The sequence below is a fragment of the Phoxinus phoxinus genome (genome assembly GCF_949152265.1).
Source record: "Phoxinus phoxinus genome assembly, chromosome: 14".
Lineage (NCBI taxonomy): Eukaryota > Metazoa > Chordata > Actinopteri > Cypriniformes > Leuciscidae > Phoxinus > Phoxinus phoxinus.
In genome coordinates, this window is record NC_136889.1 from 11,242,614 (window position 1) to 11,249,414 (window position 6,801).

General features: G+C 37.3%; 1 long non-coding RNA gene across 1 annotated transcript; it reads left to right on the plus strand.

Moving 5' to 3' along the window:
- The first annotated feature begins 1,021 nt into the window (after positions 1-1,021).
- On the plus strand, positions 1,022-3,513 carry LOC307010778. Its single transcript, XR_013800268.1, has 3 exons — positions 1,022-1,349; positions 2,299-2,464; positions 3,291-3,513. It is a non-coding gene; the product is annotated as an uncharacterized lncRNA (long non-coding RNA).
- The last annotated feature ends 3,288 nt before the right edge of the window (positions 3,514-6,801 follow it).

Here is a 6,801-nt window from a genome sequence, read left to right on the forward strand (position 1 = left end):
CAGTAGCGATAACATTAAGCGCACCAGAAGTACATATAATATTCAGATGTAAACAGCATAGCTGACTTACAGATTCAGTTAACATCCACAAATGAATAAGCGTGACGAATCAGGCAGCAGGCTACACACAGTAACTCAGAGAAAACGCTACGCTTGAGCAAACAGTGTGCGAATAGGTTACTATAATTGATGGCAAAGTGCCTGTTAGGGTTAGGGTTAGGGTTAGGGTTAGGGTTGGGTTAGGCTCATTACAATCACACAGCAAAAGTTCAGTGACATTTTTATTTGTGCATGAAAGCAAATACTGATACTGACATAATGACATACAATAAATATGGAAAGTTTAACTACACGATTCAGGGAGCAGGCTACACAGTGAACTCCGAGAAAAGCTGTGAATAAAATACAATATTCAGAAGTAAACAGTGTAGCTGACTAAATGTTTAGCTGACAGAGTGTTTATGTCAGAATGTTTATTTTTAAACAATTACCTTCTTTTGCCGATATATTTAGCGATTTCTTTTGCATTTCTAATCCAAACAACGTCAAACTTGACAGGGCACTTACTCGTGCCCGTAGCAAGAAACCTGTCAAGTTTGAAATCCATTGGACTAACGGTTCGAGAGATATGTGGTTAACAGTAGACAGACAGACAGACAGACAGACAGACAGACAGACAGACAGACAGACAGACAGACAGACAGACAGACAGACAGACAGACCTTCCTGTAATTTATAGAAATGCTATTCACATTATGTGAAGCTCTGTTAAATATATTGAAATACAATTTGAACATATATTATTTAAAAAATACATTGAACATAAACCTTTTAAATTGTTCCTCATGTTACATCTGTAAATTGTGTACATATTGTGTATATTTCATAAAATATATCCATGCCTTATCTTGTTTAGTTTTTAATAAATGTTTAGCAATTTTATTTATACACCACGTTAACCATTTATATAAAGCTATATAAGACTATATTACATTATATTATAGCCTATTATAACCTATTATAAATGACTTTGTAAACATTGTTTTACACTCAATGCTTCATATTCTTATTCCGTTTACAGTTTGGTGATGGCCACGAGTCTATACACTTAATGTTAACCTCACATTTCAGGATATTTTATCTGATTATCAAATAATTCCCTCCATCATTTCTTCTTTCATGTAAATGCTGCGTGACTTCTACGTAACGTATTTTAATTTGCGCGCGCACTGAACATTCGAGTTGCTTTTGAACCAGATTTGAACTGGAGTTACCATGGAAACGGGCGGGGAGCTCAACTGACGACAAGCAGCAACTCTGTCTCTCACTGTTGGTTTCGCTAATTTCAGGTAAGTTTAGTCCCCAGAATTACACAAATAGTACATAAAAATGTTTCTGACACATTCTTTCATGTAAATAACACGCTTCCGTTGAATATTTACTTTATAGAAATGGTTTAAGTTAGTGTCTTCGGGAAAAGTCCGTTAGCATCTCAACTGTTAGACTTTAACGTTAGCTGTAACTTAACTTAAGTTTAGGCTTTAGGCTTGTAATCTTGATTAGCGATTTTGTAAAGGTTTTGGTGGCAATGTTTCAATGTGAATGGAAGTAAACTAAATTATCTTAAAATTAATTAACTTAAAAGTATTCACTGGACGGTTATTTCGTAGTTTTCACATGACGGAATGCCCTACAGGAGGGCAAATTGGGGTTTTATAATGCCATTTATGCCTAGTATTAACATGAATGTCACGCTACCGCTTAATTCACAGGTAAGTTAACCGTGAATTAATCACCGTTTTCATATTAATGTGCTCTTTTAATTTAACGTTAAGCATACAGCGCGCGCGCACACACACACACGTTACACACAGATGAATAACCTTACTTCAAAAAATTTATATATTCCTTGACAAGCTACTTTTTGTTTTTAAGTGAATGAACGATTTATTTGTCCAAAGGACAAGTACAAGACCAGGGTTAACGTTAATGCCAAGCCCTGGTTTATACATTTTTATAATTTTATTATAATAGCTTCAAAGAAGACCTTTCTCAATGCTGCTATTGTCATACAATGAAAGTATTATATTACTACTTCCATAGTATGGCAAATTAGTACAAATTAGAAAAGTTTAGCAGGTAAAGTTACACAGAATTTTGATGCACATTATCTTATTTTCCCCTCAATGATGGAAGTTCATTAATTTTTTAGGTGTAGCTAATCCTTTACAATGTTTTATTGAACCTTTCCATTGTATAACATTTGTAAGCTACATTTTAATCTTGTGTGGTTTACAGTTTTTTTCCCACAGAGACTTCCAATGGGACGGGCGTCTGAACTGGCGGATGCGGAGCATCAAACTTCTACTAGTTCTTCCCCCTCAAGGCCAAAGCATACCAAACAGACATCATCCCATTACAGGACAACCGTTGGATGCATTGACCTCTGAATTGGAGCTCTAAGGTGAGAGAAACTATCCCCGTACTATGCTCGAAGACGAAAAATTTGTCAGCGTGCCAGCATGTTGTTGTGGAATGTACTGTTGCATGAGAAAAAAAACACTCCTCACATGTGAAAACACTTTGCTTTACTGATCACTAACCAATCAATATAGGTCAAAGGTCAGATTACCTGTTTTGAACTATTGATGCCATCAATGGACAGAGACCCCACACACACAATTTTGTTCTTTACTGTATTCTAAAGAATATACTTTTGGTTTACATATGTTTATGGTTGTGTTGTATGCTACTGTATACAACAGTAATGTTTGGCCTAATAAACATGTTATGTTTCTACATTGCATTGGTGTTTAGTGTACTTGTTCCCGCTCTCAGCAGATTACTGTCACTGTAGAACATTGTATTGAAGTGAAGATATAAGCCTATGAAAGACCAGAGTGCTTTAGATATAGAACAACAGTGTTTACATGGTATATCCAAAAATGTACTATTATGAAAGAAGTGTTTGCCATTTGATGCAAATGCTTCATTCTGTCATGTGGTTATGGCATTTTGAATGCAGTGTTACATTTTGAAGGAGATGTGAGGCATTTTGTGTGTGCAGTTTTGGGAATTGTGTGTAGAGTTTTGAAAAAGGGTGACATCGTTTTGAAAACATGTGTTTGCAGTTGGAAAAAAACTAATATAAATTTATAGTACTCAAAGCACAGTCTAAATAACTTTAGGGTTAACATTTATGGAGTAGCCACACTGTTATTATCAAATGTTTATGAAATAATAATTCACCAATTTTTAGTAACATCAGTCGATCTGTTTTTTATCCACAGACGGGGCATGAAGAGACTGGACCACAGTGCTAGTTTGGCACACCCACACTACTTATATTTAAGGGATAGTTCACCCAAAATGAATATTCTGTCAGTAATTACTCACCCTCATGTTGTTCCAACCCCGTAAGACTTTCGTGAAATCTGACAGCTGTCTCACTCCTCCATAGGTCACACGCATCACACACATGACCAGCGTCGGCCAATGGTGAGCCTACGTGGTGACGTGCAGCTAGGGCTGGGCGATAAAACGATAACGATAATTATCGCGATATAATTTTTCTCGATAAAACGATATCAAGAGTTCGATAAATGTTCGATAATGTTTTCGCGCCAAAAGCGGAACGAATCTCATTTGAACCGCGCGCGCCATACGGACCGTTTATCCGCTCGGCTCAAAGTCCAAACGGCAGCGCAGCGCGAGCTCACAGACGCGTTTACTCTGATCGGTCTCGGTCACTAGATCCAGTGAGAACTAGAAGCGCTTGAATTCAGCGAGGAACACAAATGTCTCAGTGATTTTAACCAGTTTAAAGGCAGATGAAACGGCGCTGATGAACAGCAGAAGCACTGTGCGCAACGATACAGTCAGAAGCTTCTCCGTCTACACATTCCCATCATTTACCACGGATTTAACATTACTGTAACGTTAGCCTAGTAATATTAACTGCACCATGAAATGTGGGATATATATATAGAATTGTATAATATTATTAATGTAGACAATGTATTAAAGGACTAATGGAATATAATTACAGTTTTTAATAATGTATTTAGGCTACTGGTTTTCATAAATACCATAGAAACCATAAAGTTACATTTTATCTATGGTTATCATGATCTAAATGCATGATGCTGGATGACCAATGGTTAATTTTAATAAAACTAAAGAATATTATATTTTACCAAATAAAAATAATGTTACTTTTTTTTAACAGATGTTACTGTTTTTGTTAATGAACATAAATTGTATATATAGTAATAAATCTGCATCCTAACTCAAGCTAATACTACTGAAATAAATATATTTATTTTGTGAAGGAAAAATGTCAAATGTTTGAATGTTCTACCTCGGATTTGTGAAATGTTCACCTGTTTGGCAAGTGTTTGTCATGATATGTTCTGACAATAAAGAGTAGTTTAAAAACACAATGCTCTGGTTTCTACAGCTTTCACTTAGGAGTACAAATCTGTCTTTAAACTTGAAATAAATAAAGATTTGACATTTATCGATAATTATCGATATCGACTGATATAAAAAAAAATATCGTGATATTTTTTTTTGGCCATATCGCCCAGCCCTACGTGCAGCACAGATATACTATGTGAAGTTATACTACGTAAACACACTTAGGCCCACGGAGAACATAATGAATAGTGGAATAAAGTCGTTAGTTTTGTTTGTTTTTTGCGCACAAAAAGTATTCTCGTCGCTTGATAAACATATGGTTGAGCCACTGAACCGACTATTTTAACGATGTCTTTAAAGGTGCAGTGTGTAATTTTTAGAGGCATCTAGTGGTGAGGTTTGCGAATTGCAAACAGCCAGTCACTTACGGCCTATCCCTCCCTTCTCAAACTGGAAGGAGAAGCTACGGTGGCCGACGTAACCAGCACATTTCTCCCCACATAGCAAACCCACAACACAGCGAGGGAGAAGAACCACATGAAACTATCCGACTACACATTTTTTCTAACAGATTAGTTTAGCTGGCTAGTATGAACTGTTATGCTGTAGGCTAATGTTAGTGTTTTACAGTCAATAGTACTAATCAGCTGATTGTCTCACGAACGTAACCAGCACATTTATCCCCACATAGCAAAGCCATAACACAGGGAGGGAGATTAACTAAGTTACATAAAACAATATACCTACATATTTTACACCACTGACAAGGGAAAAGTCACTTCACACGATGTCTATGGCTAGCTTCTAGGTAATGCTAACATTATGAAACAACAGTTTTTATTTGCAATGTTAAAGTTGGAATACCTTACCTATCCAGCAGAAAACTGGCAACTTCGGCGTCGCTTTGAAAGCCTTTTTCCCTCATAAGACCCTTCCATCGGTGAAAAGCCACACCGATGTTGACCCGTGATTTTTAGATTTACCCTCCGTCGGCTCTTGTCCTAAACAATATCTGTTTTCTGCAGCTTCTCATTCAAGTTAGTGACGAAACGCTCTGTAGCACTGTTCGCTGTCGGCTACGGTAGAAACATGACGTCACAATATGTCGAGCTTCATAGAAGGGGGTGCCTGCGGTTATGTAGATATAAATGACTCAAAACATAACGGTTCATTAAGTAAGGTCTTTATACACCACTGAAAACATAGTTATGGATCTTATATTGCATTTCTGTCAATAGATCCTCAGAAATATTACACATTGCACCTTTAATAACTATTCTGGGCCGGCAAGTTTCAATCCCTCAAGAAGCCTATGGAGGAGTGAGACAGCGCTCAGATTTCATCAAAAAATATCTTAATTTGTGTTCCGAAGATGAAGGAAAGTCTTACGGGGTTGAAACAACATGAGGGTGAGTAATTACTGACAGAGTTTTCATTTTTGTGTGAACTATCCCTTTAAGACTTCCGTTCATCTTCAGAACACAAATTAAGATATTTTTTGATGAAATATGAGAGCTGGCTCACTCCTCCATAGGCTTCTAGGCAATTTCATTCTGCCGGCCCAGAAAGTTAGTAAAGACATGTTAAAATAGTCCAAGTGACTACAGTGGCTCAACCTTAAGTTTATCAAGCAACGACAATCATTTTTGTGGGCCTCTTGAGTGAGTTAACAAAAGTGCCGCACTACATCGAGACCCATCTGCGTCATCTTCTCAGTTCTCGCTGATCTCGTGAACTCTAGGGCTGGGACGATTAGTGGTCGACCGATATATCGCCCAGGGGTGCGTTTCCCGAAAGCATCGTTAGCCAACTATGATCGCAAGTTCCGTCGTTATCAGCATAGTTCAACGATTTGGTGTTTCCCGAAACCATCGTTCCAACGAACGTTCGCAAACAGCATCGCAAACTTGTGTGGTTGCAACGACAGCTCTGGAGCTGTGGTTAGAAGCATAGTTTCTAGTTTACATGAGATGTAGACTGAATAAATCCTTATCTTTAGCAAAATAAGCAAGCTGACATTCAGTACAACCCGTATTTTCTATTTAGAATACATACAAATGTAATTTACGTCTTTTAGTTTGTCAAGAGATTTAAAGCACCGTTTTTGAAGACTGCGCATGTGCGAACGTGCTCAACTATGTAAGAACGAGCCAACTATTGAGTCTGGTAATAAAGCAAAGTAACTGAGAAAAATTTGAAATGGTCTTCAGATGCCATGTAACTTATATGACGAAATCTAGCGTTAATTCGATCTCAAACAGATTAATTAAAAAAAGTTATTAGTCCACCACGTGCGAGACGTCATAAACCAACGTGGTTGAACGATACTTTACGACATTCGGTTTCGGGAAACACTCGTGACTAGCTAGTTGATTTCTCCAA